This window comes from Corvus kubaryi, unplaced genomic scaffold (genome assembly GCF_017639235.1).
Source record: "Corvus kubaryi isolate FWS band 111438036 unplaced genomic scaffold, C.kubaryi_AGA036_p1.0 37392, whole genome shotgun sequence".
Classification (NCBI taxonomy): Eukaryota; Metazoa; Chordata; class Aves; order Passeriformes; family Corvidae; genus Corvus; species Corvus kubaryi.
In genome coordinates, this window is record NW_024581131.1 from 3806 (window position 1) to 28574 (window position 24769).

Below are 24769 nucleotides of genomic sequence, written 5' to 3' on the forward strand. Positions count from 1 at the left end.
CTTTATTACATTTCATAACTTCCCAGCACCTGGCATTAGAGAATTCTTCGTTAGGATCTGTAGATTAACTGTAGTACTCATAAATAAATAGTCTGAAGTAGCTAAAGGGCTGAAGTAAAATCTCTGTCAATTTTAGAGCTGAGAGCTCTGAATCACATGCATGTGATTCCTCTGTAGGTACCTGAATGTACTGTGGTAAATGTTTTGGGTTTCTTTTCTGTCTTCAAGCCTCATTTGTAGCTACATTCTCTCATGGGATACGAGCAAATTCTGTGGACTTCATTGGCAATTATTCCTACTCTGCAAGTGGAGAGCAGAGCCTATGACTGGACTGAAGCCAGCGTTCTTTAGAAGTTCACATGCCTTCTATTTGCTCTCTAATTTAGACTCCCTCTGACCAAACAAAGGGAGGGGGGAGAGGAATGAAAAATAGTAGCATCTGTGTCAGTAAAAAATTCGAAGAGTTAACATAACATGATGTAAACTGTTTCATCTGTTCTTCCTACTTGCCTATTTTAATCAGAAATTAGTAAGTAGAGCTTATATTCACTGAACTTGAAGAATGCTAATGGGATGTCTGCATCATGTTGTACCCAGAGTACTTATGCCAGAATAGGAAAGCCTTTAATTCTGTAATTCTCTGAGGCAAGAAAAGCTTTCTGAAGAGTTACTTTAAATTTAAACTCTCATTCTAATGTTAGGCAGCCTGTTGGATCTCCGAGTTAAAAATTGCTTCAGCTTTAGTTACTAGAGCCAGATGTAACATTGACCTTAAATGGTAAAAGCTCCCAAGAGTGAAAGAGAGGCTGGCCCGAGGGGGAAAAAGAGGAATAACTGAAGTTTTAGGTAAGTAATCTCTATAACCAGGAATAAGCTCTTTTTCAGCCGTGAAACAGAACGGAACCATATTTCCTCCTTAAAGGTACAGTACCTTGTTGTTATGATACCAAGGAGCTGGTTCTTTACCTCTTCTCCCCCATCCTCTTCAAATTCTACCTCTTTGGCAGATTTTAGCTGCTTAAAAACTGGGTGTAGTCAATAAAAGCTCGTTCTTCTTGCAAACTGGTTGGGACTATACAAGAATGAAAAAGCTGTGTTAATTATATTGAGACCTGATTAATAAAGGTACGTAGTCAGTAATTCGAGACAACCTGATTCACAGATACTGTCATCTGTATTGTGCTAAGCAAGAGAGAGTCTTAGTTAGGATCAATACATGTTACAGAGAAACAGATAAGTTTTCTCTCTCTCTCTCTTTTCTTTTAATTGTATGACTTTCCTTCCCTCATGCTTTTAACAATGCTGGAGGGGTTCATGTTGGTGGATTAACTACTTGTCTGGAACTTATCTTTTAAAAAGGCATTTCCAGAGCCATTTCTTTATACAGTCTGTGTTTGGGTTTAATCCTGTTAGAGGTAAATTAAGACCACAAAGTTGTGTTTAATTGAAATGCTGTCCAGAGAAAATCAAACATCTTCAAATGTTAAAACATGTTTCCTTTAGTATAGAAAAATCTCATTATTTGCTTTTCCTGATATTTTGGTTTTCAGTTTTATCTATGCTATTTGGTAGATACCCTGCACTAAAGTGTATTTCATTTTCTTGACAAATTAAAACACATTTTTGTCTTACTAATGTTTATGTTAAGGTCTTTTGCTCCAGACAGCAGGATGTAAACATGAAAGAATGAGGTCAGTGCAAGGAAGTGATAGCTGAAATTGAAGACTTAGGTTTCTGTTACTAACTCACATTAGTAACAACTTGTGTGAGTTGATTTTTCAAATCTGCATAGCACGACTTCAGCTGGTGAAAAATTCTCTGCAATCAGTAGTGAATTTCCATCTCTGCAGAGTGATCAGAGCATGGTGTTTAGTTTCTGCTATACAAAGATTGGGTGAATTTAGAGTTTTGAGTGTAGACAGGGTTCTTGTGAGTGCTGACAGTTACTGCACTTATATTTCATATGGTAGGTGTTGTGTACTCTTTAGTGAAAGTTTACTTCATCCAACTTCAAGAGACTGTGATAAACGAATCTTATTTGTTAAAGCATTTCAGACCTTGTTGCAAAACTTGTAATAGCTTTCCTTTTATTTTTCTCTGGACTATCATTAGTGAACACCTCAGTACTTTTAGATTAAACTTCTAGCTGACCTTCATGTTTTAAATCAACAATTACATCCCAGATCAACAATTATACCACACTTGGAGCTTAATAATCTAATGATACAACTCATAGAAATCTAAGTTTATTAGAACAGTGGAAATTAAGAATCAGTCCAGTATATTAAATGTTGAATACTGAGGGTCCTTGCTCATATAATATTCTTCTATTTCTGGCCTCCAAAGACCCTTGTTCTGATTTGTTGGTCTTGAATGCGTTACTTTACTTGCGATGTTTTATGCAACCCTTCAGCTTGTGCAAGGATGTATAAGTTTAGATGGTATTCTAGAAGGTGCTTAAGTTTCCGTAACTTATTTTTAACAGTGCAATAAAGGCTAGACACTAGTCTAACTCCTCCAAGTCTGAATCGAGTATATATTTCTAATATATCTTATAGTACTTCAACAACTATTGTTCTTATTCCATACAATTCTTTTTTATTTTGTAACTTAGAATATATAATAAAGTACCTATGTGTAAATTGTTCTTCAGTAAAGATATTATGATGACAAAAGTGTAATTTAATAAAAAATGTACAAGTTTCTTATTTGTGCGTAGTGAATATTGTGTTAACATCAGCACTGATAAGTACCTAGGATTTTAATTGTATTTAACTTTTAGAAATCCATCTGCTTCACATTCTTCTGGATTAAGTTCTAAATTGTCTGTGGACATGAAACCTGTACACCTCCCTACCTCCTATGTTTTTATATGTCAGGGTCAGTTTTCATAACTATAGTCCTATTTATCTGGGACTAAAACACTGGAAATTAAGAATTATCTAACAGCCAGATTCATAACTCCAGTGTTTAGCCCCAGCCTCTTCCATCCTCTTTTCAATCAGTCTCCTTCCTGACAGCTTTTCAGGATAGTTTGGTGTCAAATAACTTTTTGAAAAGTTACTTAAGACAGACTACGGCAAGTGAGGTATAGGGAGTTGGTACTGGGAGAGACAGATGTGAAAGCTTCTCCTTTCAAGGGTTGACATGTACGTTCATCACACGGAGTTCTTCTGCCTCATCTATTTGCTGTTCTTAGAGAAGAGTGTAAGTCCAGGAAAAAGAGGCATCAAATGGCTTGTGAGTAGAAGGGGAAAGAAAATCCTTGCTGTTTCAAGGTTTGTGGGCTGTTTAAAGATCTGGGGAATTTGTGGGCAGAGAGATCTCTTTGCTGTCTTAACTTGCAGCCTTCCTGTAAACTAAGCAGAAGAATTTTCTTGTGATGTGCTCTCTGTGCTTCCTTTGAAAAGTGGGTCAAAGAGATGTTTTGGATCTCAGTATCACTGACAGAAAGGAAATCTGAGTGGGTGATGGATCTCTGTAGGCTTCTAAACTAGTGACTCAAGATGTGAATTACTGCTTATGTACATGTGTAGAGCTGTTGTGGAGAGCTAAGACTGTGACTGTTATGGTAGTGCTTTGAAATAACAGTTTCCCTCCCTGGAAAGTAGGTCCTAAGGATTCTGAAAAGGAGAGGGATTTGTTATTTAGAGCAAGAGGGCTTGTAACCCCAGGTTTTGATGGAGAGTTTGGGCTCTAACAGCATCTCTGGATTTAATCCTCTAATCTACATAGGTAGATGTAATGGGTATTTTGCTTTTTATTTCTGTTCCTTTAGGTTAATTTCAATGTGTCTATTGTTAATTTTAAAACCTCAAAAAATAATTTGAGAATTAAATTTTACTTAGGAATTGCCAAATTTATTAAATATCTAAAAGATTGAAACAACAAAACCAATACCAAAGACCACACACACCCCTATTTCATAGCTGAAATCGAGAATGCCTTACCATCTGCTAGAACTTTCACCTGTCCTTAAAATGTGCAAAACACAAAGTCTTTAGGTATCACAAGTAATCAGGGACCTGTAGACATCTGTAGAGATCTGTGGGTTTGGACAAGTAAGGCCTGTAGAATATGATCTTTCTTTACGCTAACGCAAATTGCAGGGAGAGGGGAGGATGAGAGGAGCAGGGAGGGAAGCATGCAAACCTGCCAGCTGATGTAAGTCAAGTGAATATGTAAACCTGAAAGTCTTTTCCCCAGCTAAAGCCTATTCTGTTGTGTTTTGACATGGTGCACATTCATACTTTAGAACCACTTCTGTCCCCTAATTTACATGTAAATATGCCTGGTGATTGTCCAAAGAGAGCTGCTATCTCTTGGCTCTAAAACACAGTCCACTGGACTAGTTACTGTGATTTGTGCAAAGAGCAAAGCGGTTGAAAAGTTGATATAACAAACGGTGGTGGTGGGGAAAGCCTTTTATGTAGGAGTTGCACACTCTTTTCTTACCCACTGTAATGAGTTGCATCCTGGAAATGAATGCATGATAGAAATTCTGGGCTGCTGGGGCAAGTACAGCAATTGCTTTGGGGTAGGGACTTGCCTTCTGAGTAAAATTATTGCTGTTTATATAATTCTGCAGAATGTTTTGTAAGGCTGAAGTTATACACGGGGAATTTGGCTCCGAGCCTTTGCTTTTCAAATCATCAGCAAAGTTTCCATTGACTTCAGTGTTGCCAGTTGAGGCACTTAGTGAACACCACAAAGGTAAAGACTCTGTCAGTTGGGACAATCCAAGTAGGAGAAGCAGGTCTATTTTCACCCATCTTGTTTTGGACTTAATTTGTACTAACAAATTACAAGATCTGTAAAATGATATATTTTTCTGAAATTTTGAAAAAGAAAAATCCTCTATTTCATTTTTAAATATTCTCCCAGTTTCTCCGAAATGTCTCTTTTAGAAGGAGGTGCATTTATACAGGTAGTAGAATATAATAAGGTCTCATATATCAATTGATGTTTCCTATTAAAACTTCCAAACTTGTGTTGAACTGTGCTGTAACTGCTGAACAGAAAAATCAAAATTAAAGTGTCTGGCCATAAGTTCAAGGAGAGCTTGTGGAGAGGAAGGGAAATAATTTGACAATGTATGAAAATTGCTTCCCAATTTCAGTTGCAGAATTTCCCATTTTTTTCTTTATAAGTAGCAAATGAAAGCGTCTGACCTCTGGGCTCATGAAAATACAGTAATATGATTAGGCGCCTAGTTGGAGTGGGGGTGGAGTTTGTCCCAGGAGGAGGTGCTAAGTCAGGCTGATGTTCTGCACATCACCTCAGACTGGAAAAGCCTTGGAAGCAAACCTATCCATTGTGCCTGGGTCCCTTATGCCAGTGTAGTGGTGTCCATCATCCAGACTTCTCTGAGGGCTGTTGCAGTTAAAAACTTACTCCTATTCTTTGACAGATACAGTTATCAGCATTGCTCTAAAAGCTGGTTTTAGTAAGTGCAATAGTCCGTGGAGCAGACTGTCAAAAACCAAGCAGATTTATCAGAATTCCCAAGTATCTTAGGAATCTGAAGCAAGATTAGGAAGGCTAGAAAACTACTCAATGCATTAAGTAAAAATATCTGTAAGGGAAAGGAGAAAGAATTTGTGGGATATATTCTAAAACCTCAACATGTAAAACTCAGTTTTTATCTGCATGTTGAGCTTTTGGGATCTGTTTGAAATCTCTTCTGCATTAAACACAGCATTAAAATGTCCCTTCCAAAACTCATATATTATGTGCTAATGGAATAGAGTCACTGGAGTATTAACAACCTTGTACCCTTATAAGAAGCTCTTGATATTTCCTGTTGGATTAATTTTTTTGAAAGACTTTGACATTTCTTGTTTAACAGATTTTAAATGTTTTCCTTGGTAAAATGGCAGACATCAATCATCTCACTCTCTACAAGGCTGACATAAAGTTGTAACAGAAAGGTGAATAATACCTAAAGATGCCCCAGGAAATCTGTCCTGTTGCTGTTTGATATTTCCCTGTCTAGTAATGTGTTCAGAAATTACTTTAAACACAAAGTGGTGATTTTACCAATCACTTTAGAAATTATGCAAAAATTAAGGACCCAGAGGAAAAATACTGCACACAAGAAAAGTAGCCTGGGCTACATTGGGAAGAGTGTGGCCAGCGGGTTGAGAGGTGATCCTGCCCCTCTACTCAGCCATACCTGGAGTGCTGCGTCCAGTTCTGGGCTCCTCAGTACAAGAAAAACAAGGAGCTGCTGGAGAGGGTCCAGCAGAGGCCACAAAGATGATGAGGGGTCTGGAGCATCTCTCTAATGAGGAAAGACTGCAGGAGCTGGGCCTGGTTAGTCCAGAGAAGAGGAGAAAGACTGAGAGGGGATCTCATTAATGGTTATGAATATCTCAAAGGCAGGTGCCAAGAGGATGGTGCCAGACTCTTTCCAGTGGTACCCAGTGACAGGATGAGGAACAATGGCCATAAACTGAAACACAGGAAGTTCCACCTCAACATGAGAAAGAACTTCTTTACACTGAGGGTGTCAGAGCCCTGGGACAGGCTGTCCAGTGAGGTCGTGGAGTCTCTCTAGATACATTCAAAACCCACCTGAATGTGTGCCTGTGTCGCTGCTTCAGCTGACCCTGCTTTGGTTGGGAGGTTGGACTGGGTGATCTCCAGAGATCCCTCCTAGCCCTAATTATTCTGTAATTCTGTGATTCTTATTATGAAAATGATGAGTTGTATTTCCTTAAACCGTCTAGCAGGTCAAACTCCCTTCTTGTAAATCACTGTTGCTGTTTGGATTGTGTGGAGCTTTGCTCATGTGCATGAGCTAAGTGTCTGTCTCAGGGGATTTTGATCCCTCCTGGGAATCTGGCTCCACTTAATATGAAGACAATTTCCCCTTTTCTGTTTCTTAACAGGCAAAGATCAGAGTTGATGGACATTTTTCCCTTCAGAGCAGGACTTGGTGAATTTCTTGTACAGCTTTTTACAAAACAGGCACAGATCCACCAAGTTTTTCACCTGATTTTATTCTGAGGTAGTAGTTGCTGATATGCTTTCTCAGAACAAAGTCTCTTAAACTCACAACGAAAACCTTGCAACTCACGATATATTTTACACTCATCTGTCAGCTTATATGATTCAGAAATTGTGAAGCTGGGAGGTTTTTGCTTCCTTTTGAAGGTGGGTACTGTACAATCATCCTGTGTACTTATCTTCTGAGCATCTGCTTGGAAAATAAAACAACGTGCCATTTTGACATCCAAGAAAGTGCTATAAAAAGTCTGTTGCTATGTTTAAATGCCTACACTCCGTTGCTATAGCAATAAAAATATCAGAAATGATGTACGAATTGCCACAGTGCATTACCAGTCCTTTCCTGGACAGGGAGATTGTGGGACTGAGAATGTGACAGAGGTGCTCTGTGTATTGGAGAGCAGAGTTGCCCCATAGTTCCAGGTGCCCTGTGGTGTCACCTGAGAGCAAAATGTGTCCTAAGTGTGTGAATCCCAAAGTGGCTGGGTCAAACGGGACAGTTGGATCCATACTTAATTCAATTCCATAACCAAACTTACAGTTGCCAAAATAACATGCCTTCCTCTGCTCGCTATGTTTTATGAAGGAAGTTGAATTTCCTGCTCTCTTTGAGAAGCAACTGAATGTTCAAGGCTTTGAGCCCCAGAGAGATGTTAAAGATTCCATTAGCTACTATTTCATTTCTTTTCTTTTGAATAGCAGGGTTCCCATAACTGCCTCAGGAACAAGGGCATTTCACACTGACCACTGTGATATTACAGGGAGGAAAAACCTACACAGGCTGATACAGCCTGTAAGCTGATTTTCACACTTGCTATCATGGGACTGAAGGAATTTAGAGAAAGGTCAACATTTTCAGCAGCTTGTCTTGCAGAGAAATGGGAACTTGGTCTAAATATTCAACATACAAGTCAAGAAGAAGCAACTGAATTATTTCCTCAGACATTTCTATGGCGTGTTCTCTTGTCTCCCGAGGAGTGTTAGAGGAAAGACTTGGAGAAATTGGAGCCTTGTTTCAAAGCAAAATAACTGGTTCTCTTTATTCCAATTAGCTTGAAGAATCCTCAAGGTTCAGATGAGGTTGGCTCAAATTGCAGAACAGGGTGCAGGTCAGTATGCATATGCTGATCCACAGCAATCACATAATTGTTTCAAGTATTTTCTTTAACATACTCTTAGAAGTCCAGTTGAGAGGTCTGATATCAAGAATGTATCAGTGGTAGAAATACATATTTTAAATTTTTGTTTCAGCTGTTAGTTATTGATTAATGCTCTCATTCGGGGGTGTTATAAACATGTAAATGAAGTGATTCTTAGAGGCAACTATGATACTCTGTAGTTTGAAGGCACACTTAAATTATGCAGTACCTCCAAGTATGTTTGGGCTTTTTTATTTTTGTAAAAAGACTGAATAAACTACTGCCATGTACATGGATCATAGCTTTTCTCAAAATAAGGGTTGCAATGTTACATACATAGTTGCACCCCTCTCATTTCTACTAGCTTGTATTTGCAATCTCATTACAGTATTTTTCTATAATGAATCTTGGGCATCTTTGGGATTTAATTGTAATGTTTCAATTTTGGTTTTAAGTGTTGAAAAATGTGACCATTTGTAGCTTTACAGCTGCACAAACTCCCATGAGTGTGGAAGCGTTTCTCTCTCTAGACCTCTATGGGGATTCTTTGTTTACTTTCCTTCTCAGCTCTTCCACAAGGAGTACTGGACCATCACCTGAGTTTATCCTTAAACAAAAATGTCAACAGCACTGACTGTGGGTTTGGTTTGTTGGTTGTTGATTGGTTTCGGGTTTTTTTTTTACAGATCTAATAGGGGAGTCCAAATGTTAGATCCATAAATATTTATTGATACTTGTTTATTCAAGTCCTGTGTAATTAAAATTCCAAAGGTTATCCTTTTGTGTCAAGCCAGGGAGATGCTTCTGTGGCTGCACATAACGTGCCTGTAAAACCAGCACATCTGTGCTTCATTTACAATATTGTAGCTTTTACTTTTGAGAATATGTGGTCACATGAATAACCCAATTGGGGAAAGGGAGAAGACAACAGAGGAGATGTGTGGAACTTAGAAACTGTCACTTTTATTTTTCATGACATTGTCAAATACTTGAAACAAAGAAACCTGATTTCCCTTAGTACTGTGTCTATAACGCCCTCACCACAGTTGTTATGACATCAGTTTATTCTGTATTTCTAAGATATCCTTTATAGTCTCTGTTTCGGATGCTGTACTTCTGAACTTGCATCTGCCATGGAAATACAAACTGCCTGGTATCTGCCAGCTCCTGCATCAGCTTGGCTTAAAACTCATCACCAGCTTATGGTAGTGCAGGGGGAGGAGGGAGAGCTGAACAGACAACATAGCCATGTAAGTTTTTTTCTAGAGAAAAAGTATTATATGGCTAATGATGAGACATGTTTCTCATTATATGTTGTCCACTTCTTTAAGTGTTAGCTATGCATTTATTCTTTCAAAAATCTATTTTTGGTATTGTTTTCCTTGGAATAAAAATTATGCTGTTTTTCTGGTTGTCAGCCAACTATCTTTTCCCCTTCTTCCCTGCCCTCCCTTCATTCCCCCCTAGTACCCTTTGAACTTGTCCAACTTGTTGAATTTGGCAGGAGAGGACTGCAGAAGCATTATGCTCCTACAAGTGAAAATCAGTGGTGTGGTAAGGGAGGAGAGACCCAGCTTAGTGCTGCTAAGAGTAAAGGCTCCACTGTGAGCTGAAATTATCACTGATTCTGCTTGATCTGCCAGCTGGCAATCTGGCATGTGTGAAGCTTAAAACCAGGCACAGCAAATGCTGTCTCTTGGCTCTCCAGACTGGCAGGAGACTAGGAGACAACTAAGCTTGCTATGAGGGAGATAAGACACAAAATCATCAAAATAAAATACCCAAAGAACAGGTTTTGATAATTCAGCTGCTTAGAAACAGCTCATTTCTTAATGTAGGGAGACACAGGTTACAAAATGCTCTGTTTGTGCACTGCTATCTTTATTTTGGAAAAATTTCATAAATGTCTGTGAGACAGATCGTGAAAGCTGCGGGCTGATAACTCCTGTGATTTCACACCAAGTTCTAATAGTTGGTGGCAGTCCATGTGTTTGTCTGCTTTCCAAAGTGGAGCAGAGCACTATTAGTTTGTAACACAGACCCTCATCTCTTTTGCAGATTTTTCCATCGAGGCCTCAATGCCTGAGGAAAAGATCTGAGGTTTCTGAAGTCTTTGGGAACAGGCTATAGACTCTGCTCAGCCTGCTGTTTAGGCATGTCAGTCAGGTTCATGGGAATGTTGTCAGTGGACAGGTTCTTCCCATGGCAAGTAAATGTCAGCCATCTGGCTAGAGGCAGCCATTCTAATTAGACTTTCCTTATGCAACAGATGTTTTGAAGCTCAGCCAGGGAGAGGAAAGTAATACCCAGAGACTGTGGCCCTTATCTGCTTTCTGGTCATTTAAAGAAGGCAACTGGGGCTCAGGATTCTCTTCCCTGAAAATTTCCTTGCATCTGAAGCAGTTTCTCCACCAATTATGTCCTTCTGTGTATGTTCAAGGTCACTAGGCGAGCTCTAAGGCTGACAAAACTCCAGGAGTTCCACATCATGGACGCTGCTCACTTGAACTCACTACTTTACATACCCTTTAAATCACCTGTCATAGGTTTAGGTGTTTGGGTTTTTAATATATAGCAAAATACTGGTCTCTTTCTTTGAAGATTACTCAGAGTATGCAGATATTGGGTTTATGGATGAGGAGTATTTTTGTTCTTCTCGGGTTTTTTTAAGTAACATTGGGAAAACCAGCAACACTAAACAGATGCTCACAGAATGAGAGATAGTGATCCTGTTAAAGAAATCCCCCCCCCGTCTTCAGCTCACTTCAGAAATTTCTAGAGATCCTTTTTGTTGAAGTAAACTTCAGTAAAAAATGGCAGAATGCGATCTCATTTGCTCTTAAGCAAACTGACTGAATGCTTTGTTTCTGTTACTCACTGATTTGTTATTCTGTGATTATTTGAAAGAAATTAATCTGTAGTAACATCCTGTTCTCTTTCTTTGCCTGATCATCTCTTTGGAAGGAGTTGTTCATTTCGCTTGAACTAACAAAAAATCCCATCCTTTTCGATCTAGATAGTACTAAACTTGTTTCTTTATGTTTAAAACAGGAAGCTTGTGCCTACAGCATTCCAGCCATCAGCCTGCTGAATCTTCATTATCCTTTCTTCACCTGTGCTGCAGGGCACTATGGTGACCATGAGAATTCCAGACCTTAAATTCCTCTGATAGCTAATAAGCTTTCTGGTTGCATTTTAAATTTTACTTCTGTTATTTGAAGCAGTTGGGCTAATTTCTCATTAGTGGGTCTCATCCAGTGCAGTGATGAGGAGCCCTGTACATAGGAGAGTTGCACAGATCACTTGTTATTCTGACAATTTTTAACACATTTCAGTCTTTTTTTTTTTTTTTTTTGTTGATTATCCTATATGTTGCCCATTTGCTAGTTTTTGAATTAAATGCTGCTTTATAAACAATTTTAATTAAACTGTTCAGTAAAAATTATGGATGGGGTCATAGATAAGAAGATATGAAACCCTAAGAAAATGTTTCTGGAAGATAAAAATAATTGTTGGATTGCCAAATTAATATCCAAAAAGCTGTATCTTTGTCCATAACTATCAAACATTATTCCACTGAATTGGATGCTCCACCTAGGTGGATGTTCATAAAACTCAGGATGGAACTGTGCATTCTTGGTGACTGGAAGTGCAATGTGGTTCAGGTATGTGACAAAAGTGAGATTTAGTTCAGAAGTGCAAGAGATGAGACAGTTGCTATTGGATAACACAATGAGTTTTACTACAGTGAATTTAATAATTTGGATCCAGCCTGAAGCAGCATTTATCCCACAGTACCAACATCTGATAAACAGTTCAGGTGAAGAAGCAGGACTCAGTGGCCAGTTTCACTTAAGTGCATTGGGGAGTGATCATTTCTTCTTCACAGTATAAATCTTTGCTCTATTGGCAAGTATTTGCTAGAAAGTGGTGAAGAATTACACTCATAGTGTTTTGAGTGCTCTGAGGTTCTTAAACAGATCTTTTGAAAAACAAAATGCAAAAAAAAAAATCATCTTTCCCAAAATATTTGTAAGATATAGTGAAAGATGTGTCATTATACAGTGAAGAACCAGATCTCTTGAAGAGGTCAGAACTGAACTGTTGTATCCCTCACTTTCTTGAGAACATGGTTCCATTATATTCTGCTGCATTTGTGCTATGAAATAATGATTTAAATGGGTGAAATTTCAATGTTCTGGCCAGTTAAAAAGATGGAATAATGTACTAGTGCAAAGCATATTCAGCATGTTTTCAACGTTTGGACCTTCCTCAGGAATATTTACCCATCATAGTAAGGGCTGCAGCTGGGTAGCTTTGTGAGAGTCAGTTGAATGAGTAACTTCTGCCTGTCTTTGCAGAGTAAGCTGACTAGAAAAGTTGTGTGACTTTGTAATGCCTGACTTTTGGGTTGGTGTAGTTGGAGAAATACGAATGAAGACAGAGTATGAACCTAATGAGTGAACTAAATAAAATTCCATTACTCCACCCTGCTTCAAAAAATGAAGAAAATTAAATCTTAATGCCAAAAGCATTAATATTGTGTAATTGGTAACTCTAACGTTGAATATTCATGAAGCTCTGCAGTATGTTCACTTAAGGAACTGATTGTAATTAAAACAAGCTGTGTGATTAAAATTTGCTTTTTGCTTCACCTCAGTACAAAATCACACTTAACACATATTTAGAATTGAAGTGGGTTTTTTCTTTCGTGTGTATGATAGAAAAGTGTGGTGCCATTCACTCAGGTTGGCAAATAAATTGTTATGGAAAGTACTGTAGTTGCCCTGTTTGTTTATCTTCTAGATTCCATTGTTTCTTCAGAAAATAATTTCTGATTTAACTGGATAATGAGAATTTTAGGAAAAAAATCATAGCCGGCTCTGACTTTAAATTTAAATATTTCCTTTAACAAAAGCACATAAATGGCATGTTCAGTTAGTAACTTTATCTTCTTTGTTCTGTAAAAGTATACTTTTTTTGTTTTCAACAAGGTCAAAAACATAATACTTGGAGGGAACACTTAGAAAATTAATTTGTAGGTCATCTTTAAGTGCCATGGAAATTAAAATAAACATTGTTCTATTGTTCTAACTAAGAAACACTAACAACAACAAAAAAGTTTGTGTTGGAAAAAAATATTTACATGCCTTAGAAACATGTTCAACACAATTTGACATCATCTTATTTGCAGAGATCAAACGGTATCATTGGTATTAATTTATCTTTAGATAGATTTAAATTATTTTTTACATAGATATAGGCATATATTTTGTTTGTTAAACTAGCTTGGCAATTGTTATTTGTTTGTAGTCAGTTGTTAGGTATAAAGAAGAAATTAAGGGAAGGTGTGAAAAAAGATGAGTAGAACATATATTAAATGTTTCTAGAAAACCTAGAAACTAGTTCTAAGTTCTAGCTTTCTGTTTCTCTCTTATTTCTTTTGATCTGTGAGGAAAAATACTGGGAAGATGATTTCCTAATTACTGCAGCCTGGGATTTGGATAAAAGAGAACATTAATAAAGAGAATTAAGATTTTAATTCTTAAGAATTTAATTTCTTAGCCAATATAATTAAGAAGTAAGAGAAGGATAGAAGTTGTCTCTCTTCAGCTCACTATTCCTTCCACTGTCTCAAGCAATTTTTTTAGAAGGTAACCTGAAGTCCCTTCAGGAAAGGCCATTATTTGAAAAAAAGTTAATTTTAACCTAACAAAGTTTGTCTCCCTGGGCTTCCCTGTAGTCATCTGAGAAAAGAGAGGTTCCTGCAGAATGCAATTCAGAGAGCCTAAATGAAATTTCTGATTTTAGGACAGGAACTTAAGTTGATTCAAAAACAAACAAAAAACCCAAACCGACCAACCAAACAGAAAACTTCAGGAGACAGATGGCCTTAGGCCAAAGTGGGTCCTCAGAAAAGGCTTTATACATATTGTCATGCCTCTTAATCTGTTGAAGGCATGTGGTATTTTTAATAATATAGTATTGAAGATGATGTACAGAATGAAATAGGTCTAGGCTCTTCTTCTTCTCTTGATCCTTCCCTGCAGAGAACATCAACTTTGGTGTTACTGGTTTTGGTAGGAACACTTGAAAGAAATCTCAGATCAGCATTTAGCAACTGTATCCAGCCACATGCAAACTGATGAATCCTTGAATGAAAACAGCAATTCCAGTTGACAAGTAAAAGCAGGCATTTGCATTGTCTATGAGACAACAATTGCTTCCTTGGCTTACCAAGTTTTGATTGCTTTATATCAACTCTAATAACTATAATAGGACTAATGCAATAGGACTAATGCAAAGTTAACTGAATTGATGAAGAGACACAAGTAAACTGGATAAAGTTTCATAGTGGGTAACAAATCAATGCCTAAGGTAAAACTGAGTTTGAGAGCTTCAACGGGAAGAGGGATGCTGAGGTGAAAATTTGGATTTTGGGTGTTGGAAGAACTGTTTTTCATGTTCCTTTACTTATCTGTACACCCAGGATTTGATATAGGAAACTTTACTGGCCTAGTCCTGTCCTGCAAGCCATAAAATGGGAGGACAAGGTGTGACCTGGTAAAGTTAAAGGCATAATAGCGTTGCAGCAAAACAGCACAGGGAAAACTTGCAGGTTTAGAGGCAAACAAAATGTACAGTTTGTCTCTTCAAAGTAGAGACTGAAAGCTTTGATTGGAAGTTTATCTCTTTCTGTAGCGAGTGGAAGCTTTGATTGTGCTTTGTGGAAAAGAAAGCAGATTTCTTACAAAGTTTGCTATAGAAGAATTAAATGTAGTTTGTTTTGGTCGTGTGCATCTATGATGGAGAATCTGGCAATAGTGAGTGAAAACCTAGAATGATATATATATTATCTCCTTGTTGTTAAAGCAACCTTATTGTGGAATTTCTGTTATAGATTCATGTAGTAGGTTGAAACCTACAAACCAAACCATGGCAATTCAGTTTGCTAGGTACACAACGGAAATAATACTTCCAGTGTGAAATAACTTTTAGAGTTGTGAAGTCAAGTGGCCTTTTTCAAATTTTTAATATCTCAAGAGAGACGACCGTCCACTGTATCTTAGACCAGTCTTATATTTTGGTTTTTTACATTTCTTTGCCTAATAAAACCTGATGTTTATACTGGCTGAACTAGTAAGAAATACTAGTAAGAAATGGAGAAAAAGAAGAGATACTTCAAGCCTCTATCCCAGAAAATAGATTTATTCCTACTGCTATATAGTCTGTGAGAGAAAACCAGTGGGAGTGCAAGAGCATCTTAAGACATTCCCCCAGTTTGTACCATTGATTTGAGCCGAGATTATTCTCGTGGTTTTTCTGACTCAGCCACACGTGAGGCTTTTGGACCAGGAGTGTAGGCAGTGCTGTACAGCTGAATGTATATGACAGGGAGAGGTGTCATCTCAAAATAAAAAAGACACATTTTTGCCATGAGAAAAATCATTCACTGGAACAACCTCCCCGGGGATGTGGTAGTGTCCCCATTACTGGAGGTTTTCAAGATACAGTAAGACAGGATCTTCAATAATCTCATCCAGGGTCCCTTTCCCACAAAGGGTTGGGCATGTTGATCTTTCAAGGTCCCTTCCAACCTGGGCTGTTCTGTGATTCAGTGATAATAAGTAGGAAAAAGATGGAGAACAGCAATAATACTTTGTAAAGTAAATAAAACATTGTAAAATAAGTGGTGTATAAACCTTCATGCCGGTCTCAGCTTCTTGATTTTCTGGGAGAGGAAGTTTCTATCTTGGTTTGCACCTATGTCTTCTATTAAAAGGTATTGAAGTCAAATGGGATTTTCTTCACACAGCCAAAAAATTGGGAATGTCATTTTGTGTGTGTGCAAGCAGATGTGCCTGTATGTGTAAGACTGCAAAGTTTGAAAAGTGCTGCTTTACTGTCATTTCTCCTGTGAAATTGAATTCTTTCTGTATGATGCATCTTAAAGAACTGAAAACACTTTCAGGGGCCTGCCACCCAAATAGCCTCTTAAAAACATCTGAAGATCTAAAACATGACAAAGCAGGGAGATGCCAAGCATTCTTCAGCCTGAGATATGTTTACTTCTTCCAGGAAGCTTCTTAGGAATCCAGCACAGTATTATCCTGGATCTTAATCCTGGCTGTGATCTTAGCATGTACTGTTTGTATTAACTAGAAAAATATAAAAAAAGTCCTTTTCTCCCATTGCTTTCTTCTGCCTGTTGTTCTGTCCCTCTCTGTCTTTGCATTGCCAATTACTCATGATGGACAAAAAGGCACTTTTCCTTTGTTTACTTTGTTGCAATCAATTTCTTTTAGAAATTGAAGCTGCTTCCACCAGTGAACATAAGGGCTGCACATCCAGGTCTTGCAAACCATTCATCTGATCCCATATAAGGATCATGTTCATGCTATTCCAAAAGCAGAAACCTTCTTTAACACTCACTGTTTTCAGCCATGTGCAGCTCAGGCCTTTCCAGGTCCAGGAGCTTTACAGGATTATCACTGTACCTCTCCTCTAAATGCATCTAATCTCTGTTTGAACTGAATTATTGTGTCTCCATTCTTTTACAACTTCCTTTAGTAACAAAATCAATTATTTAATTGTATACTGTTGTGAAGGGACTTCTTTTCTACTCAAACCATTGCCTAATAACTGCTTTTGACATCCTTATCCACATGTACTGTGAGCAATTGTAAGCAAATAATTAATAGACCACCTTCTTCAGTCTATTCATCATTTTCTAATCTGTTTCTATCCAGAAGTGTCTTTTTTGCATGGAAACCATTTGCAATTTCTGACCACTCTTTCTTCTATGAATCATTTGGTTTTAAGTTGTTGGTGTTTGTTGCTGTTTTACTGGGGGGGGGGGGAAGGTGTTCTTGTTTTGTTTGGGTTTTTGGTTTTTTTGATATGTGACTAGAACTGTTTTAAAGTTTTGGGCTCATATTCTATAGTGTTTTCAGCTTTTTACTAGTAATTCTTAACATTTTTTCCTTTTTGGCTGCTGCTGAATGCTATTTTCAGAGAACTATTCAAAATTACTCTACTCTCTTTCCTGACTTGTAAAACATAATGACTCTTATTTAGCTAAGCATATTCTACATTTGTTTTTTTCTCATGTGCATTGATTTGCCTTTTTCACCTGACATTTTATTATTCAGGTGCTCAGTATCCCATAAACTACCTTGGCTGTCTTTAGATCTGATTTTCCCATCTTGTCTTTAATCATGTGTACAGATCCACTTTTCCAGATTCTTCATGACTATGTTGAACACCTCTACCTGTGGAAGTGTAATCTCTGCAGCGCACAGAGCAACTTCTGTCCTTTATTTTCTTCCTTCAGTTACAAGAGGTAACTCTTTTGTCCTGTTAGAGCAGTTTCCTTAAGATGCTTGGTAAAAAATTTTGACAAAACCTCTCTTTGAAAAATACACGTGCCTGTATTAAAATGCATGTTGATTTCTGTAAAGGCATTTAACGAAATAGCAAAGTTTAGATTGCTGGACAGTCCTGTATTAATTTATCATTCTTGTATCTGGATCCATTTAGTAATAAAATATTACATTGATTTCTTATCTAGGACAGTTATTATCTAAAAGTTAGGAACTAGGATGGAAGTCTTAAGTGATAACAAAATTATAAAGCAGTAAGTCCCTCAAATCATTGTTTTGTTTGGGCAGAAAAACAAAGCAGCTCAAGGTCAACATCAAAATATTGAAGGAGGTGTTTGGAAAGAATGGGTATCCTTCATACTGTGTGCCTTTATCTCAGTCTCTTTAAGGCTTTTTATTTGCCTTCCACTACCTCAGGTAGATAATGCACAGCTTTTTGTCTTGGCATTTGCCAGAATGTTGTCCAGAGGCACTCTAAAAGCCCAAAACCTTGATTAACAATAAAACTTTTGAAGAACTGGTATTTCAGCATCTCTTCTATTAAAGATTAGTTTTATCTATGTAGATCTGTGGTACTGTTAAAATTACAATGAGTTCCTATATCTTCTTTTAAGAGGTATTTTCTAAATACTTTACCTGGTTTTGTATTTTTTATTTCATAATATATTAGAAGCACTGAATCTTTTTCATTCCACAATTTTCTACAACCATTTTAAAGTTTTAATGTTGGGTCCCATTACTTTAATGCAACCTTGTTTATTTTATTTGATATAAAGAAAGAAAAAAAAGTTCAGGTAATAAATCCTAACGTATGCAGACTGCATACTTATTGTATACAAATTGTTTCTAAATAGGCAAATACAGCATGCCATTTTGACTCATCATATATAGAGTTATAAAATTAGCATAACTAGATACACATCACAATTTCTTAGTAATGACAATAGCAATACTGAGTTCTGGCATAGCTGATAAAGTGCAGTGAAAGAGAGCTAAGTCCATTTAGCTCAGTATCAAGATACAACTGATGCTCCTTTCCCACTTTGTCTCCTTGCTCCTCTTCCAGGAGATATCAAACTCTCAGCAGCTGCAACGTACAATGGAAATATTGTACAAACTCAGTCATTTGCACCAGGGCTGAACTGCTGGTTGTGAACTGAGGGACTGAACTGCAATTCCGTGCCTTATTCACTGCTCTTACTGCAGACAGGGAGTGCCCTGAAAGAAACAGACAACAATTGCAGTAGGTCTGATATTTCTGTGGCAAATCTTGACCCATGGCATGTCCAGGAGTTTTTTCAAAGTCTCATAGAATATGAGTAACTCTGCTCCTTTTATGCCCTTCTCACATCCCCTATTTTCATTTTAGGTTTTGAGGTAAAAATGTCAAAAGTATATAAAATGTAACCCCCAAAGCACAGAATTCTCTTTGCCTGCAGAAGTAGTTCTCTGGTATAAGCTCATCTCTTTCCTAGGGCCTCCATGTGCACAACACTGCTAAAACCATACCAAATTAGTGTGGATTTTTTTAGAAGTTGATGAGATTGTGCATAAAGCTGGTACATTATTTTTTTGGATCAGCTCCTGGATATAATCAGGAATGGAATGGTGTTGGCTAAATAATTTTATCAGGAAAGATTTTGACAAAGGACATGAGGAACATTTTGCTACATTTGGCTTGTGCTATTCCAGAAGAGCAGAGCTGTTGTTTTCCTCAAAGCTTTTTTCTGAACTGTCTACTTACCCAGAAAAATGCAGGGTTTTGGTACAGTATGTGCCAGTCAATGCATAAAAATTCCTTTTTTGTTATGATAGCTTTGATTTTTTTATTAAATTTCCTAGTCCTGGGTTTTGAGGAACAATCACTGAAAATGGCAGAAATAAAGTTAGCAAACTATGTGTTCTCAGAGTGTTGTATATGGTAGCCCTCTAAAAGAAAAAGAGAAATTATCTTTCTTACCATGTTTTCTAGAAGATGCGAGCCAATAAGGATAGTTTCCCAATTAGAATGCAAATTGTAAAGCTCCTGAATCTAGAATTTAACAAGCAGCCAAAATAGGCCTCCTTTTCTTCCTGCTGAGAAGAGTTTAAGAGGAATTATGTACTTCATTCACTTAAATCATCAAACGTAAGCTTTGATGTTGCACATTTGGAAATGCTGACTTCAGTCTAGTCCATATGCAGAATATATCTGTATTTCCTTAAAGTGAGGAAACCAGAAGTAGATGGTTAAATTCTCCTTCAGGTCCCCAGTGTTAATACGTGGAAGACAAAGTCAAATGGAATGGTTGTGGTGCTTTTGAAGTGGGTGGTGTAAGAGAACATTTAATTCTTTACTTTTAAGGACACCTCAAAAATAAAAGGTTGACTTGTCCTTTTTTTACTTTTTAGCATTACTATGTGCTCCCAGTCCTGAGATTCTGTGGGTAGAGACTTTGTGTGATGTAGTGGAAAGGCAGCTCTGGAGTTGGTTTGGGTTTGTTTGGTTGGATTTTTTGGTACTAGCAATAATCCCTTGTCCCTCATTTTGGATTCTGATAGTGGGCAGAACTTCGAGAACACAGGAAATGGGGACTTGCTTCTCTTTTCTCACAAAAAACTGCTTGCTTTCATTTTCAGACCATCCTTTCTGCAAATCAGCAAATCTCTTTTTTCTGAAGTGATAAAGCAGTATGCTTTCTCCCTTTCCCTCATATTAAAATAAAGAGCTCAGGTTGAATTTTCCTGAAGCTACCTCATCTGTGTGTCAAATAAGGACAAAAAAAGGCAAATTATTTACCCTATAGTTTTGGCCATGGATTCTTGACTGCAGCCACTGGGAAGTCTCCTTCTGGCCACATAGAGTTCAGGCCATGTAGCTGTTTTGGGGATCTAAGAGCAGGAGAGAACCATGACACTTCTCAAGTCAGAGATGCAGCCAGAGATTACCCAAGAGAGGCTTGCAAGTGCTACCTGAGGTTAAGTCTCCCTTTTGGGATACTGGTATTTTCAAGCTAGGAACAGTAGGCAGAACACTAATCAGATGAAGCATCTGTGTAGTCAGTCAGTTGTACTGGTGATATGATGCACTGCTCTGCTAAAAGTTTCAGTCACAACTCAGCTGTCCTCAGTCTTTTGATTTCAAGGCTTTGTTTGTGTTGGGAGTTTGGAACATGCACCGATTCAGATCAGAAATCTGAGCAAAGTATGAAGAACCACTGTGTGGGCTGCTTGCAAAAGGGTTCATCTCACAAAGTTCGCCAAATGTTATTTATGACTGAAGTTTATCTCAGTGCTGTGGCTGTGTTATAAAATAACCTTTTAAAGAATGCAAATTAGTATTTTACTCTGTAAGATATAAGAACAGCTATGTCATGAGCATGCCTGGTGAAAGAGTCTCTGTGCTAACAGCTTGTTTCTGTATGATGTGTGCAGTTTGGGGTATTTATTTTACCTCTGTCTTAATTACTACATCATCCTGTCTAATGCAACACCTTTGCAGCCCTCAAAACTGCCTCAGTAAGCCCAATTAGCAAAGGAGGGACTCTGAGGAATTTGTTGCTGATTCAGCATGTGCCTCATTGGTGGGTCATCCAAGCCAATATATTGCTGACTTGGCCAGTAAAGTGCACGTGGCATATCTTTGCTAAATGCGTCAGTGGCAAGGTGATCTTGCTGTCTCTGAATATTGTGGGTCTTAGCTTTTAAATACCAGTACAAAAAACCCAAAAAAAATTTAAAAAAAAAATCAAGCTTTATCCAAGCTACTGAAAGTCTGCCTTTACATAGTACATAAGTTGAACTGTGCTGTAAATATGCTGCCTATTCCTATCACACCTTCTAAAAATTAAATTTAAATTAAAAACAACATCATTTGTGAATGCTTACTGTAAGAACTTCATAGTGTGAAAATAACACTGTGTGACTACATCTGAAGGGTTCTTGTCAGGGTATTTCTAATGTGGTCCCAGAAGTGTACTGTCAGTAGCAAGGAATAACACAGCACACAGAAAGCTGCAGACGATTCAGCAATACAGGCAGAAGACCTTCTGCAAATTGTGTTTGCAGAATCTTGTATTGCATTAATCGATCTTTTGAGAAAGAAAGGGCTTTTGGCTCCAATTCTGCATTGACATCACACCTGAATCACACACTGAGGACTTCCTCCCCCACTCCACCTCTTTGGAGGATACTGAACAATCATCCTTTGCATATTATTATCATTATCATTATTATTATTATTATTATTACTGTTGCTGTTCCTGTTGTGCCTATTTTTAGAGCTAGATATTGATAAGAGAAATTAGTCTTGCTGCTGGCTTCAAAATTGTGTCTGTTTCCAGGAAAAAAGCTTAAAAGGTGGCATTAAAAGATGTTACTGCTTTTTCACACTTCTACATCATATGCTGGCAGGAAGGAAGAGGTGACATGCTGAGCTTTGCTTTTTCACAGACAACTAGGCCTGCAGCTTTAATGTGTACTCTAGGAATAAAATTGGACTTTTTCTAGCAAAAGCAACAATACTTGTGACCTAATATGCAGCATCCCTAGATCCAAGTTGGGACATTATAACCTGGATGAGTGAACTAGCACATCTGTGGAAAAAAATAAGCAGTCAAAGTCCACACAATGGCTGTTTATTTGAATAAGTTGATATTCTAGTTATTCTTGTCCTGGTATACATCAATATTTGAAAAAAAATCAGTAGACTAGGATCCATAATTCTTTTCTCATAAAAAGGAAGTGAAACACATTCATGCTCTTTCAACATGTGTTCATTTTTGCAATGCAAAAATAGGTGTCCATGTATCACTAAAGTAAGCAAATGTGAATCTGATTGTGTCCAGGAAGCATAAAGTGGGAATAAAATGCTTGTTTTGCTGCTTTGCCATTTATCTGTGTAAGATGGAAAGCCAAGTATAATCTCCCTGCTTGAAAGCCCACAATTGCATTCTAGATCCCAAAGAAAGCTATTTATTGTTGGTTTGTTCAACAAAGTGTGCCCTCTGGGATTACCCTTCGTGACTGGGAAAGAAAGAATTTTGTTTAATTTCTTCATTTGGAAAATTTTTTGCTTGACGAGTAACAAGACTCCTGGGTCACTAAGCAATAGTGTTTGACCCTTATTGCCTTCAACTTATTTGTGTTCCTAAGTCAGGCCTTTGGTAGTTGTTTTTTTCAAATTATGCAAAGTTGATATCCTGCTGCCATGCAAAGCAGAATAATTTATAGAATGTTTCTATGTAGAAATTGCTTTCAAAAATTTTACTTCATGTAGAAACCTTAAGGTTTTTCTTAGAAAAGGATGAATAGACACCAAGGAACACTAATTTTTTTTCCTGTAATCTTATTGGTCTCCCCTCCACACAAACATATTTGTTCTCTTTTTACATTGACTAAGAATATAGTCAAGTGGCAATTTGAGAAAATATCGTCTCTAGCTCCCACCTCTGCCTACACCATAGACAAAAATAAATGTGTAACTAGAATGTGATGTATAATACATGCAGCCCAGACATCAGAAACATATCCAGGTTTCTCCAAATCTGTGAGAAGGAGTAGAAGAAAGAAACCCAAGTGGCTCTGTGACTGAATACATGATACTCATTTAGGCAAAGCCTGTTGAGTGGTATTATTATCTCCTGGTGTTTTGAATGGTACAATTTCTGTTGGGTGAGTTATCAGTGCAAAGGTCCTCCATCAGAGGGGTCCTTCAGCACCACGCAACAAAGAGTAGCACTGCCTCCTGAACGAATTTTCTTTGAAATAGTAAGTTGTCTAGGAGGAGGAAGAGAGCAACATTTTTTACTCACATATAATTTGTTGTTGTTGTTGTTATTTTATCCTATTTAAGGTCACTGCCTTATGTTGTAACAGGTTTTTTTCCAAGTACTTCCTAGCTCTGGGTTTCTTTTGAACTGCCCTCCTGAAAGACACTTGGTGTACTGTTCTCCTACTCTTATGTTCACACTTTCTTATATGCTGTTCCTTATGCTTAGAAATCCTTATTCTCCATGCCAAATATCCTCCCACTCTATATTCACATTCTTCCTTTAAACTGCATTTCCTTAAAGTCTATCAAAAATAATCTGCAAGTTAAGAAATACAGCAACTACGCCTTGAGATCTGACAGTCTTCTGATCATCAGATTTGCCACTGTTGGCTGAATTCTTTAACTTATGCATAATACTGAATAAATCAGGGATTCATTTTTCCTTAATATCACATGTACTGTCTTTATCACTATTTAAGATCTTATTTTTAAAATTTTAATTTTATTTTAAAATACCCCAAAGTTCATCCCAACTGGTTTCCTAGAGGCCACCTAGCTGAACAGTGCTTCTTGTTGGCTTGTTCTTGCTTTTCTAGCTGAAAGTCCACTGATGGATAAAAAAATGAGGTCAGTAAGACATCCTTCTCATAAGAGAGCTGAGTCCAGTATCTTAGGTACAGATTCAACCAGATAAAATTACCATTTTGGAGTTCTGTCTCAAGAATATTTGTTCAAAGAAAAGCCCCAGAATGAATAAAAACTACAAATGAACCAGAACTTTTTTTTTTCTGAACTTGTATGCAATTCTTAAAACCATTTGTTTTCACAGGGAGTTAGTGCTGCTTATAACCTCCTTTCTTTACATTCTTTTTAGTGCTAGATAAAAAAACCCTGAAAAAATTTGCATCCAAAACAGAGTAATTTATAAAAGTTTTATTTATGCAACATTAACTCCTACTTGCCCCCCCCCCCCCAAAAAAAAAAAAGTGTAATTGGGAAATTTTCAGGCTGCCTAAAATAGGCTTACCTTAAAAGAAATACCTTTTTTTAAAATCTGGGTCTACTAGTCTAAAACGCTCATGAAATACTGCTCCTCAGTGTTTCTAAAATATGTACATTCTTCATCTGTTTGCTGATTGTCTGCAGCATAAAATTCAGCCTAGGATTCTTGCAAGGAAAAAAACAGGGGTTGTAATCCACTCCTCCAGATGCTCTGCTGCAAGAGAAGTACATCTAATCACTGACTGCTAACAAAACATAAACTGTAAAAACATTGCTAAAACAAATGAAGCTGACATTTTACAGGAAAAAGTGCTATTTTCAAACACAGTTATGAGCTTTTAGTAAGTCTGAAATTTCCATTTAGCTATGTCAAAGTGATTGCCTGTGAGCAAAATCAGGTCCAATTGCTTTTTCTCTTAATGTATCAAGGAAAAGCTAAAGCTGGGACCAGAATGGATCCTTCAGGAGTTAAATACAGAACT

At 37.4% G+C, this 24769-nt stretch overlaps 1 protein-coding gene across 8 annotated transcripts in view; it reads left to right on the forward strand.

The window, feature by feature from the left end:
* The first annotated feature begins 444 nt into the window (after window positions 1-444).
* Window positions 445-24769, forward strand: part of IRAG1 (inositol 1,4,5-triphosphate receptor associated 1) — a 61419-nt gene continuing 37094 nt past the window's right edge. For 2 of the 8 annotated variants that reach the window (XM_042038493.1, XM_042038504.1), the window contains exon 1: window positions 842-922. The gene's annotated coding sequence lies outside the window, so the exon portion shown is untranslated. The other 6 variants (XM_042038494.1, XM_042038502.1, XM_042038496.1 and 3 more) reach the window with 6 other exon arrangements.